This window comes from Amblyomma mixtum, chromosome 10 (assembly GCF_055824585.1).
Source record: "Amblyomma mixtum isolate Tamu chromosome 10, ASM5582458v1, whole genome shotgun sequence".
In the NCBI taxonomy this organism is placed as follows: domain Eukaryota; kingdom Metazoa; phylum Arthropoda; class Arachnida; order Ixodida; family Ixodidae; genus Amblyomma; species Amblyomma mixtum.
The window spans coordinates 103,790,274-103,805,274 of NC_143021.1; positions in this window are offsets into that span (position 1 = coordinate 103,790,274).

A 15,001-nucleotide genomic window follows, 5' to 3' on the forward strand; every position below is an offset into this window, starting at 1 on the left:
CAATCAATCAATCAATCAATCAATCAATCAATCAATCAATCAATTAATCAGGTTTATTTTCACATCAAGGATGTGGGGAGCGGGGACAAAAAGCCTATAGAGGCTTGACGGAGGTCCCCGCCCCCTACAGCAACTACATTGTGCACAAAAACCCACAATCACACAACGGTACATTATATGTTATGCCTGGGACATATTTAAAACAAAAGCACATTGTATCGAAAATGAACACGTTCAGGGCATCAAAAAACACATAACCATCAAACATATCACGTAAAGAGGGAAGGCATAAAAGCAGGCTGAGTTAGTACACTAAAGAAAGAAACTGTATGCTGTTACTGTTCACTAATTACAGTTTTTCACAAATTGTTTAAAATGGACGGGATATTATAGGACAGCATTTGTCTGCCGTAGTTAGTTCGCGTTCGCGGTAAATACCAGTTGTCTCCGATGCGCGTATTGTAGGGGCGTTCTGTGCATGTTAGTCTAGACAAATCAGCGAGGAATGCAGTTCCTTGATTTATATTTGATGTGTACTTTTTGCGCAGCAGGACAGAGTACAATTGCACAATAGGTACAATGTGTAATGCCTCAAATACAGGTTTGGTGTGTGCATCATTTGGAATGTTGTTAATAATCCCGATGCTTGTTCTAAAATATTTCACCTTAATGGTCTTTCTGACCATGATATTATTACTGGGTGCATCAATGGCAGAATTATCGAAAGAAAAACTACCACCAAGATAATCAGGTGTTACAGCAGAGCTAATTGGACCAAATGAACTATGAATTAGCCTCTTTTTCTGGGCGGTTCTTGGCTGAATCTTCCTTCCGTTCCATTGAACAGAACTGGATAGTGTTTAAAACTACTCTAATTAACCTCATTACAAAATACATTCCGGTTATCAGAATTAAGTGCAGCACAATTGTGCCCTGGTTCAATGGGCGGCTGCGAAGAGCTAATAATAAGAAAAACCGTTTGTATAGGCAGGCAGTTGCTAACAACCAATTAAACACATGGGAAAAATACAACCAAAGTGATAAAAAATACCAAAAAATGCTTAAAGCTACCCGTCGCCCGTTCTATAGTGGTGTTTTGCCCATCATGCTATCAAATAACCCCCATAGGTTTTGGAGCGTAATTAACCTTCATTCGCGCGCTGATTCTTTTTTGACAAGTTCTAATGGTGACCAGCTGGACGATGTCCATTCTGCTCAGCTCTTCAACAATGCCTTCTCATCTGTTTTCCCTCAAGAAGTCATCACTACCTCTCCAGTTCTCGACCCATTTCATGATTATTCTATGCCCCCAATAGGCATTAGAGAAGATGGTATTCTTTCTTTGTTAAATAATCTTAAAATTACCACAAGCACGGATTCACTGGACTTTAACAATATAATACTAAAAAACATATCTCACAGTATTTTCCAAGTTTTGTCTGCACTTGTTTCTCAGTCTTTATCATCTGGCTCCATCCCTCACGACTGGCGTATAGCCAAAGTAATTCCAATTTTCAAATCTGGCGTCCGCTCTGATCCTCTAAACTGTATACCCATTTCATTGACTTGCACCTTCTCCAAGCTCCTTGAACACGTCCTACACACTCAGATCATTCATTATCTTGAAGATCATAACATCATATTTAAATATCAGCACGGTTTTCGCAAGGGCTTTTCTTGCGACACTCAGCTCGCCGGATTTACTAACCACTTATTTACTTCTTTGGATGCAGCAATTCAAGTCGATGCTTCGTTTTTAGATTTACAAAGGCATTTGATCGGGTTCCACACCATCGACTACTTCTCAAGCTATGCATCTTAATATTCACCCTCAGGTACTAGCATGGATTAAAGACTGCCTTTGATCTCGCGTTCAGTTCACTTCTGTTAATGGTTCTAACTCTACACTGGCGCATGTTAAATATGGTGTGCCCCAGGGAAGTGTTCTTGGTCCCCTTCTCTTTCTCATATTTATTAATGACTTACCAAATTGCATTTCTTCACAAATTAGACTGTTTGCTGACGACTGTGTTGTGTACCGAACCATTACAAACGACTCTGACCGACAATCTTTACAAACTGACCTCGATTCTATTAACACTTGGTGCCAGCAGTGGCTTATGACCCTAAATCCCTCTAAGACAAAGCTCGTCTCCTTTACTAGAAATTCTTATCGCATCCCAACCACATACTCTCTTAATGACATAACAGTTTGGTTTGGTTTGGTTTATGGGGTTTAACGTTCCAAAGCGACTAAGGCTATGAGAGACGCCGTAGTGGAGGGCTCCGGAAATTTCGACCACCTGGGGTTCTTTAACGTGCACTGACATCGCACAGTACACGGGCCTCTAGAATTTCTCCTCCAAAGAAATTCCAGCCGCCGCGGCCGGGATCGAACACGCGTCTTTCGGGTCAGCAGCCGAGCACCATAACTACTGAGCCACCGCGGCGGCACATAACAGTTGAAACAACTTCCATTTACAAGTATCTAGGAGTTTACCTTCAATCAGACTTAACCTGGAACTATCATATTAACTTTATTCTAGCAGCTGCTAACCGTTCTCTTGGCCTTTTAAAACGTAACCTTCGACATGCTCCGGCACACGTGCGTAAACTTGCTTATATTACACTACTTCTACCTAAAATTGAGTACGCTTCCGCCATATCGGACCCAGATCAAGCCTACATCAAAGATAACATAGAATCCCTGCAAAACCGTACTGCTCGTTTCATTTATTCCGAATACTCACGTTTTACTAGCGTCACGGCGTTAAAAGCACGTGCTGGTCTTGACAGCCTTTGCCATCGTCGTAAACTCTCCCGATTAACTCTTTTTCACAAAATTTACCATCATGCTTTGCTTCACGACGATTTCTTTCACTTACCCACAGCAGTGTTTCCACGCCGTGACCATCCTTTCAAGATCAAACGCGTCACATGTCACACTTCAAGTTTTGCCAAATCATTCATACCCAAAACCATTATTGATTGGAACCGGCTGCCTTCCACAATCGCAACTGAAACTAACGCGACATCATTTCATGAACTTTTAAAAAATCAAAGCGATGTGTAGTTTTCTTCTAGTTCTGATGTGTTCACCGTAATGTGTTTGAGTTTCGTTTTACGTTCTGTTTATTCCGATGTTTTTATTTGTTTTTTCTTTTTTTCTTTTTTTTGCGTCTTGTTGTTCCGCCACATTTCGATTGTTGCTGACTACCAGTTCTTGCTCTTTTCTTGCTTCTTTTTTCGCCCTGTTACTCATGTTAAATATTTCTTCTATGTATACAATTTGTAATTTTTACCACTCCCTATGTAATACCCTCGTGAAGAGGGCCTTTAGGGGTATCTTGAAATAAATAAATAAAAGATGACTGCCTGCCGTTCCTTGACATCCTGGTGCACCGAAAAGGAAGCGACCTGTACTTCACATTGTACCGCAAGCCTACACACACAGGCCGCTACCTTTATTTTAAATGAAATCATCCTGTGGCTCACAAGAATTCGGTTGCTTCGTCTCTACTGACACGTGCCACGCGGTTCTGCACTGAGAAAGAGCGCCTAGAATCCGAGCTTAAAGTGATGCGGGGATAACTTTGGGGAAATGATTACCTGGCCCACTTTGTTGCAAGAAATGAAATAAAATTACGAGGAACTTTAGCGGCTAAAGTGCTGAAAGGCGAAAGCCTGAGTGCTGCATTCTGCTAAGCGATTGTTCACTTCACATTTTGTTGGTGCATTAATTAACTGCCAATTAATGACGCTTAAGCTTCGCCTTTAGGAGTGGAACGCGACAGCGTGTTGTAGCGCTGCCACGGAGTCCATTGAACGCCACCACCCGTTCGGCGCGATGCCTTGCCATTTGAACGCAACGCTTTTTAAGGAAAGGAAATGGCGCAGTAATTTTCTGTCGTCTCGGTGGACATCTGAGCCGCACTGTACAGGAAGGGAGGAAGTGGAGTGAAAGAAGAAAGAGGGGCCGTAATGAAGAAAATGAAAATTGTATTTGAGGAAAGGAAATTACGCATTAACTGTCTCGCATATCTCAGTAGCACTAGTCGAAAATTGTATTTGACGAAAGAAAGTTGCGCAGTAACTGTCTCACATATTTCGGTGGACACCCGTCAAAATTCGCGCGTGGTGACATCACGACAATCTGGACCAATCTGAAACGCGGACAAATACGCCTTGCTCGTCAGTAAATTGGTTTTTGAGGAAAGGAAATGTATCTGTCTCGCATATCTCGGTGCACACCTGAACCTCGCCGTAACGGGAAGGGAGGAAGATGGGAGTGAACGAAGACACCATATTCACTAGACGCACCTTTGTTCATTCCAAACCATCGAGCTGGCATAGCGGAGTGGTAGCCTGCTCGACCAATACCTCCTAGAAAGTCTTGCTAGGAGGTATTGGCTCGACTCGCACTCCGGAGACCGGGGTTAGATTCCCAAGCTCGGCCAATTTCTTACTCGGTTTTAAGGCGAAAGCCTTTAATGTCTCGTCGTTGTAAGCAGCAGTTGTGGACAGAGAATGTCACGCTTTTCAGTTCGTCGAAACGGTCGTGACGTCACAGTGCGCCAATTTCAAACGGGGCCAATTGTACTTTGGCTAGTAACTATGCAACCAATTGAAGGGACATATAGTGATGCTTCAAGTAAGTGGGACTGAGCTTAGTTAATTGCTTAAATACCCAATTAGCATAATTAACTTCTCTAGTCAGGCCATATAAATAAATAAAACCCAGTAAGAAATTGGTCGAGCTCGGGAATCGAACCCCGGTCTTCGGAGTGCGAGACGAGCATGCTATCCACTCCGCCATGCCAGCTCGATGGTTTGGAATGAACAAAGGCACGTCTAGTGAATACGGTGTCTTCGCTCACTGCCGTCCTCCTCCCTTTCCTTCCGGCGAGGTTTAGGTGTCCACCGAGATATGAGAGAGAAATACATTTCCTTTCCTCAAAAACCTATTTACCGACGAGCGAGGCGTAGAACCGAATGGGCGATGGCGTTCTATGGACTCCCTGGCAGCGTTGCAAGACGCTCTCGCGTTCCACTCTTAGAGGCGAAGCTTAACATCTTAACCACACATCACTTTAGGTCAAAAAAGTGCACCCCCCCCCCCCCTGAATTTTGACGGGTGTCCACCGAGATTTGTGAGACAGTTACTGCGTAATTTTCTTTCCTCAAATACAATTTACATTTTCTTCATTGCGGGCCATCTTCGTCTTTCTTCTTTCACTCCCACTTCCTCCGTTCCTCTACGGTGCGGTTCAGATTGGTTCAGGTGTCCACCGAGATGACAGAGATTTACTGCGCCATTTCCTTTCCTCAAAAACCGTTGCGTTGAAACGGCAAGGCATCGCGCCGAACGGGTGGTGGCGTTTCGTGGACTCCCTGGCAGCGCTACAACACGCTGTCGCGTTCCACTCCTAAAGGTGAAGCTTAAGCTTAAGCTTAATTAGCAGTTAATTAGTATTCAGGCATTAATCAATAATTAACCATTAATTAGTGATTTGTCATCAGTTAGTAATTAGTACTCAATTACATGTGACGCCACCAGTGCCACCGAAGCACTGAAAGTGGTGCGGAAAACGCTTTCGCCTCTACGCACTTTAGACAGTCAAAGTGCCCCCTGAATTTTTATTTATTTATCTGGTCTGACTAGAAAGGTGAATTGGACTAATTGGTTAAGTAAGCAATTAACTAAACTCAAACTTACTTGGAGCATCACTATACGATCCCTTTAATTGGTTGCATGGTTAGAAGCCAAAGTACAATTGGCCCCGTTTGAAATTCGCGCACTGTGACGTTACGACCGTTTCGACCAACTGAAAAGCGTGACATTTCTTGTCGACAGCTCCTGCTTACAATGATGAGGCATTAAATCCTTCCGCCTTAATAAAGTTTTTCAAATGAGGGCAACTATTGGAAAAAATTTTGCGCCAGCGCAGTTACGCATTTGTTCGAGGGATAAGCGAAGTTCTGTCCTGCATATTTGCAAAGTATGATTTGCGCATTGGGCACGTGCCAACCGGCAAACTACGGAATATGCTCATCAACGTTAAGGACCAGCTACCGCGTATCAACTTCCCTGGTGTTGTTCATTGCGACCAAGCATTGCTTCAAGAGACCCTTAACCGCATTCGAGCATGGTGTAATATCTATTTGAGGACCCTAAGGCCCACTAAATGCAAGCTCATGAGTTCTCATCTCTGTCGCAACCCGTATTTATTGATGAATACAATTTTTGAACTTCCTTTCTGCACTTGTTCCATCATATACATACCTAGGCATCGCTATGAGGAGTGATCTGTCATGGCGCGAGCATGTAACAAATCTTACCTCATCTGCCAATAAAAAACTAGGCTTCTTTCAACGTCACCTACACCATGTTCCTCAAGATGTAAAGTTACTTGCTTACAAATTTATTTATTTTATTTATTATTTATTTATTTACAATACTGCCAGTCTAAGTAAGAGACCGTAGCAGGTGGGCAATCAGTACAATATAGAGTTGAGTACAATACAGATAAAGTACAAGCAGATCGACAAAATGAGAACTCTTACATAAGTGTTACGTAACTACTAGTAGGAAGTCACAAAATGACCAAGGGAGGGGAAAACCTCAGGTTGCTTGAGCCAACGTTTCGACAAGGGGACTTGTCTTCGTCTGGCCCAGACGAAGACAAGTCCCCTTGTCGAAACGTTGGCTCAATCAACCTGAGGTTTTCCCCTCCCTTGTTCATTTTGTGATCGCCAAGGACCATCTACCACACCCTCTCTCTACCATGGACTACTAGTAGGCAGGTTAACAAAGAATACCTTGAAGATTCAGAACTGAAACAAAAAGAAATAAAGTACAGCAGGAGTCGTTCAGTCCAGCAAACATGCTGGTATTAGAAGTATTTTACAATGGAAACTCGAAGAAAGCGAAAAAGAAGGTAACAGGTGGCAATAGGCATGCAATCATCCTTAAAAAAAACATGTCAAGAAATGTCAATAAGTAGTTGTTGGGCAGTCATCTGGTAAAATGTAGGACTATTGGTACTTTACTGATTCTTCTTGCATTCTACTAATCTTGAGGTTAAGGAAGATAGTGAGTCCGACATGGTAATCGATGGATCGAGCTGATTCCATTCGCTGATGGCTAAAGGAAAGAAAGGATGCTTGAGTGTGTTCGTTCGGCATGAGTATTCATTGGGCGTGTGCGCATGGTTGTGCCGGGACTGCCGTGACTGTGAGAAGGTTGCATATTTAGACACATCTATACTGTGGGTGTTGTGTAATAACTGATATAAAAACTTCAAGCGGGATTCTTTTGCCCTAGATAATAGCGATGGAAGGCCCGATGATGCGGCAAGATCGGTAGGGGGGTCAGAGTGTTTGTATTTGTTATGAATGAATCTTAAAGCTTTTCGTTGCACTCTCTCAAGCCTAGTGATGTTAGTGATAGAATGCGGGAACCAAACAGTGCTTGCATAATCCAAGATTGGCCTTACGAGGGTAGTGTAGGCAAAAAGCTTGGTATTTTGAGGGGCCAAACGTAAGCATCTTCTAAGGAAGAACAGCTTTCGCAAGGCAGCAGTGGTAACATTGGCGATATGCGCGTCCCATCTTAGGTCGGAAGTTAAAGTTAACCCTAGGTATTTACGTTCAGAGACCCTTGAAAGCGTTGAATCATTGATACTGTAGTCATAGTTATATGGCTGCTTTTTCCTGGTGACTTTCATGCAAACGGATTTTTTATTGTTTAACGTCATCTGCCAGGTGTTACACCATTCAACAATTTTGTTAAGAGAGCTGCTTAGCATGAGGTAGTCTTCAGGATTTTTTATCGTTTTGTACAGAATGGAATGATCAGCGAAAAGTTTTATGTTACAGTCAGTATTGTTGGTAATATCATTGAAGAAAACTGAAACAACCCTGGTCCTAGAACAGATCCCTGCGGGACTCCTGATGTAACGGAAACTGGTCTTGATTGAACTTGTTCGAAACTTAAAAATTGTGAGCAGTTCGTCAAAAAATCCGTGATCCAGTGTAACACTTGGCTATCTCCAATTATGAAGCGTAGTTTTGATATTAGTTATTGTGGCTGACACTGTCATATGCTTTAGAGAAATCTAGTAGTATTATATCTGTTTGACTGAAGTCGTCAATACTGAGGGCTAGGTCATGCACAACCTCTGTTAGTTCGGTAACAGTTGATAATCCACGACGAAAGCCATGTTGATGGGGCGATAATAAGTTTTCGGTCTCCAGAAAGTGCTTTAAGTGTTTTGCTACAATGTGCTCCATGATTTTGCACAACGTACTGGTAAGTGAAATGGGTCGATAGTTGTAGGGTGAGTTTGTATCTCCGGATTTATGAATGGGTAGAACGTTTGCTTTTTTCCAGTCGTCGGCTAGCTTCGAAGTTGATAAAGACTTACGAAAAATGATACCGAGATATTTACTGCACCATTATGCACATCGTTTAAGGAACTGATTTAGGATGTCGTCTGGACCACTTGTTTTCTTTATGTCTAGGTTTAGCAGAAGGTTAAGAACACCATCATCTGTTATGTGGAGAGGACCGATACATGGCGTAGATATGCAGAAGCTGTTAGGGAGAATGCCGTTATCTTTTGTAAAAACAGATTTAAAGATATCGTTGTACATGTAAGCTTTCGTCTGTTTTTCCTCCATGGACAGGTTGGATGTGGCTATATTGTCTTTGCGAAAGTATTTCCAGAATCTATGGGGATTATTCCTAAGAAGTGTAGGGAAGGTCACGTTAAAGTACTGTTCCTTTGCATGCTTTCATATTTCTTTTAGCCTTGCGACTGCACTGGTTAGGCTTAACGATTTGGTAGCATTTCGCCCCTTTTCTTTAATTGATCTGCGGAGCCGGTTGACTTGCCGTTGTGCGTGAATTACGTGCCTTGTGATCCACGGGTTGTTTTTTTTAGGCCGTTTTATTTATCTTGGAACGAATGCACCTACACAATAAGTTACCATATTTCTAAACTGTTCCCACAAGGCGTTCACATCGGTGGTCTCACACGAAGCAATGTCGAAAAATGATTGAATTCGTGCGCAAGATGTGTTACAATGCTAGTGTCGTCTGCTTTAGCAAAATGAGTTACGATCTGCATGCTTTTCTGATATACTATATTGCTCTGTAATGGTAATCGGCAGGTAGGTATACTGTGGTCCGAGATGCCTTCTATGACGTCAACCTGAGCACGGTTTTCAGGAAAGTGATCACTAATTAGTATAAAATCTAGGATATTACCAATTGTTCCGTGGGCACGTGTGGCTGTTGAAACGATTTGATGAAGATTAAAATTGAACATTAAGTCGATGAGGGCCTCTGAAGCTCTTGATGTATAGTGCATTGTTGTCCAGTTTATGTCGGGGAGGTTGAAATCACCCATGATAATAATCCGTGAATTTCGGGCATGGTTCTGAAGGAATTCCTGAATTGTAGTGATGGCTTCATGTCCAGTAGAAGGACTTCTGTAAATGCAGCCGGTAACTATGTCTGTATCTTTACAAATTATCTTGCAGAAAACAGCTTCTGCGAAAGGAACTTCAGGGAGAATAACGAAAGGTAGCTGCTTCTTAATCAGTATTGCCACGCCCCCTCCTCGTGAACCGCGGTCTTTTCTGATGACGGAATAGTTCGGTGGAACGATTTCGTGATTTTAAATTTCAGGTGAAAGCCATGTTTCGGTGATTCCAATTATGTCTGATTCATGACAAAGTAAGAGGCTTTCAAGTGACTATGTTTTGTTCACTATGCTTCTTGCATTCATATTTATGATGCACTATCAGCGTCAAATGAAATCCGAACAAAATATCTGAAACGCGAGCACAAAAAATCAAGCATATTAGAGGCTGGAGGTGAAATACAGGCGTGGGCTATTAAAATTTCAGAAGAGCGGTCTTTTCGGCTTCGATGAGAAAATCAAATGCTCATGTATTTTGCCTCCCTAGTATAATATCTGCGAGTTGTGCTGTTCGCGTTTCAATTGGCTTGTTCGCGTTTCAATTGACGCTGACAGTACAAGTCTTTGACTGAGTTTTCTGACGAGTCACTCGAGCGCTGAATTCTGTGTCCTTTTTTGCATAGGAACTCTGCTATTTTTTTCTTCGTCCCAAATATAAACGCGCTTATTTATGATCAACTTGTCAAAGGCCATCGCAATCTTTTCTTTACGTTCTCGTTCTTGTTTGGCGTTCGCCCACAGTTTCTTTCTAACATCTCGAACTCTGGCAGAAAAATCTTCACCGATAGCGTATTCTGTGTCTTTTAGTTTGAAGCGGTTTTTTGTCTCGAATCTAGCAACTTCATAATAACTGGCCTAGTCTTGTTTTTTTCTTCTCTACCTAGCCTGTGAATTCGCTCGATGGCGACAGCTTCTAGTTCGTGGGTGTCTTGCACGATAGTTTTGTTCACTCTTTCTTCAAGACCTTCATTAGTTTCTTCCTCTTCCTCCGGTAGTCCGTATATAATTAAGTTGGATCATCTGCTGGGATTGTCCAGCTCATCGATTTTCTTTTCCATAGTTTCATTTACGCGATCCATGCGTGAAATTTCGTTCTGGCAGGAGGGGAGTTTCTTTTCAAGTTGTGATAAGGCATCAAGTTTCTTGTCTATATCAACGAGGCGTACTTCCTTTATGTCTTTTATGTAGCTAGCGATATCTTTGAGTTGCTTGGCAATTTGGGCTAGATCCGGGCCTGGGCTAGTTTCAATATCTCCGCTTAGGAGCAACAACTTGCGCAATACAACGTTATACAAGACAATTGCTGCGGGCACGGCAGAACAAAGAAAAAGGGGTCACTTGAGCGGACACATTAGCCAAACAGTTTTCTCACCTGCACGATATAGAGGAACGGATTATTACTCCACATCCTGGTAGTGTTGCCATGCCCAATACTAGCAGATTCTTCGTAGCGCGTATATATATCCCAGTGTGGTGGCACTTGCAGCAGGTCATGTGCTCCGATGAAAACACTTGTGACTTTTGGCCGCTGGAACGGGTGATCTTGTCCTGTCAGCGATGGCAGATCCCGCACGTGGAAACTGGTGGTTCCGGCTGATTCTGCTGTAATCTTCACGGGTCCTTCGTGGCTGGGGGTGTTGACTGGAAGCAGCACACCGACGACGATCTGCACGATATAGAGGAACGGGTTATTGCTCTGCATCCTGGTAGTGCTGCCATGCCCAATACTAGCAGATTCTTCGTAGCGCGTATATATATCCCAGTGTGGTGGCGCTTGCAGTAGGTTATGTGCTCCGATGAACACACTTGTGACTGTTGGCCGCTGGAACGGGTGATCTTGTCCTGTCAGCGATGGCAGATCCCGCACGTGGAAGCTGGTGGTTCCGGCTGATTCTGCTGTAATCTTCACGGGTCCTTCGTGGCTGGGGGTGTTGACTGGAAGCAGTACACCGACGACGATCTGCACGATATAGACGAACGGGTTATTGCTCTGCATCCTGGTAGTGCTGCCATGCCCAATACTAGCAGATTCTTCGTAGCGCGTATATATATCCCAGTGTGGTGGCGCTTGCAGCAGGTTATGTGCTCCGATGAACACACTTGTGACTGTTGGCCGCTGGAACGGATGATCTTGTCCTGTCAGCGATGGCAGATCCCGCACGTGGAAACTGGTGGTTCCGGCTGATTCTGCTGTAATCTTCACGGGTCCTTCGTGGCTGGGGGTGTTGACTGGAAGCAGTACACCGACGACGATCTGCACGATATAGAGGAACGGGTTATTGCTCTGCATCCTGGTAATGTTGCCATGCCCAATACTAGCAGATTCTTCGTAGCGCGTATATATATCCCAGTGTGGTGGCACTTGCAGCAGGTCATGTGCTCCGATGAAAACACTTGTGACTTTTGGCCGCTGCAACGGGTGATCTTGTCCTGTCAGCGATGGCAGATCCCGCACGTGGAAACTGGTGGTTCCGGCTGATTGTGCTGTAATCTTCACGGGTCCTTCGTGGCTGGGGGTGTTGACTGGAAGCAGTACACCGACGACGATCTGCACGATATAGAGGAACGGGTTATTGCTCTGCATCCTGGTAGTGCTGCCATGCCCAATACTAGCAGATTCTTCGTAGCGTGTATATATATCCCAGTGTGGTGGCGCTTGCAGCAGGTTATGTGCTCCGATGAACACACTTGTGACTGTTGGCCGCTGGAACGGGTGATCTTGTCCTGTCAGCGATGGCAGATCCCGCACGTGGAAACTGGTGGTTCCGGCTGATTCTGCTGTAATCTTCACGGGTCCTTCGTGGCTGGGGGTGTTGACTGGAAGCAGTACACCGACGACGATCTACACGATATAGAGGAACGGGTTATTGCTACGCATCCTGGTAGTGCTGCCGTGCCCAATCATTATTCCGGTCAAAGCTTGAGTGCGCATTCGTTATTTGGAACGAACTGCAAGCATACCCGATTGAATATTTAGAAGAGGTTCAAAACAGAGCTGTCCGTTCCATTCATCGCTCATGCTCAAGCGATATCAACGTCTCATTTCTCAAACAGCAGTCCTAATTGCCAAGTCTTTCTGTCCATCTCCATATTTCTAGCCTGTGCCTGTTAGACAAATTTTGTTATTCCGATATCAAGCAGCAATCGTAGATCTCCGTACCACCATTACGCACGTCTCACCGCACCGGTCATTCCTTTGATGTTTAATGCCAACGCGCTTCTACGACTTCTTTTTCGAAGCAATTTCTCCTCCAAATAGCAAGTCACTGGAAGAACCTTCCCCACGTAATCACAGCCATCACCTGTCCATCCACCTTCCTAGACGAAGTCACTTCGCACTTGTAATTTTGAAAATATGTTATGTGCACTAATATTAACCACTAAACTTATGTAATAGCCCCCAAGGGAGGCTTCAAGGAAATAAAGGTGAAATGAAACGAAATGCACGAGTAACAGAAGACGGGGACAACCCTTTCACGCCACCAACGGCGGAAAGTTCTGGCGTGAGTGAGAAAAAAAAGTGTACACTGGTTGCACTTGACAGCTATCAGGACTGGTGTGGTTTGTTTTGGTGTATGTGGGGTATATTTCTCGTGTTGCTGGAGGCACCCGCCGTGTATGGCATACCAGGTCAAGATTATCATCTTATATCTATTGAAAATATTGAGCGTGAATTCTGCGTGCCTATCTTTGCGTGTTTATTGCCACGCAAAATGAGACGATTGAACGAGGTCGCAGAACGCGAGACATATTTCACATAATTTGCGCAAGCCGAGCAAGCTCGCAAACGCGAGACATCTCTCACATAAGTGCGCAAGCCGCGTAAGGCTCGTACAGCAGGAGACATCCTCGCGTAATATGCGCAAGCCGGGTGAGGCTTCCAGAATGTCCGAGAGCCAAGGGTGAGTCCCAGAATGTTCAAGAGCCGAGTCTGGCTCACAGAGCACTAGACAGTGTCTAATGGAGTTACCATCATGATACCGATAATACCTTGCATGGCTGCAAGGCTCCTACATCACTGCTCAACACGGTACGCTAATGTACTGCATTAAGGCCTCCTCATCTGTCTGTCACTGCCTCATTCAGCATGCATGTTGTGAGATAACAAGCTTTGCAGAAACGGTGCTTCGTGGGATGGCTCTCATGTGCGTAGCATGCTTGCAAAAGGACATAGATAAGGTCACCTTAACTGGCTTTATTAATGCCACATCCCTCATGATGGGTGCCACACAGTGGCTAAACAATTTCTTCAGTTTCTCCAAGTCCAGCAGGTTGGCGTCTTGATACAGGTTCTCACTATGCAGCACCTGCAAAAAGGTAGGAGTATATGCAAAAAAATTCAGTTAATCTGTTTTCTGGAAATTCCAGAAAAGGGCACAAGTACTTCTTCCATTAATGAACCAATGATGATTTCGAAAAGTTTCAGGTTTGAAATACAGACACTGGAAAACCCGACTCAAGCACGCAGACTGCTCAGCATCAAACCTGCACAAAATCTAATAACCGTGTCACACAGGCATTTTGAAGGCTTTCAAATGGCTATTAACTCAACGGCACTTGAATACAGCTAAATGGGCATTTCCAATAGCCACTGAGTCCCTAGAACAGTGTGGACATCTATTAAGATTTTGGAGGCTTTTCAGTGGTAGAAATTTGCACTCAGACATCGAGCACTCGCAACTATACACTAAGGAATAAAATCAAAGCAATTTAATCGCTGAAAGAATACTCAACATGAAATGTACAACTTATTTCACTAAAAAAAAAAGAAGGCTAGCCACAAAACACTGCAGCAAGCATATTATCACTGTTGCCAATAGCACAAATACAATGAATACCACCTTCTCAAAACTGTGTGAGCGCTACAACAGCTTCCCAGCAAAATTACCAACTGTGACAGTGGCGCCACAGCAGCTTGGTGCGAGATGATGAAATATCTCTACGGCGATCAAGTATTCTGTGTAGCAGTGGCATAACTCCCAAGTTGAAGTGCAAATCTCGAAGCTCAATCTCCCACCTTAACTGTTATCTTTAAATACATATTTAAATTCATTGGAGCGTGCTGCAGAAGTAGGTGGTCAGATCATTCGAGAGGATACCTGCAAGGTATCTCAGGAGACGAAAGGTCTGATGAAGAAACGCCAAAGCATGAGGACGTCTAACTTCAGAGATAGAACAGAACTAGGAGAGCTATCGAAGTTATTTATAAGTGCAAGGTAGCCAACATAAGAAAGTTTAACATGGAGAAAACCTAGCATGCTCTAAAGCATGGAGGTAGCCTAAAATCAGTGAAGAGAAAACTAATCACAGGTAAAAACCAGATTTATGCGCTAAAAGACAAAGAGGGCAATGTCATAAGCAATATGGATAAGATAGTTAAAGTAGCCGAAGAGTTCTGCACAAATCGCTACAGTAGTGAATGTAATCAGAACGTTACGGAGAGAGGCAGTAGAGCATAGCAATGGGACATCCCGCCAGTAACGAGGGAGGAAGTAAAGAAAGCCTCAGGAGCA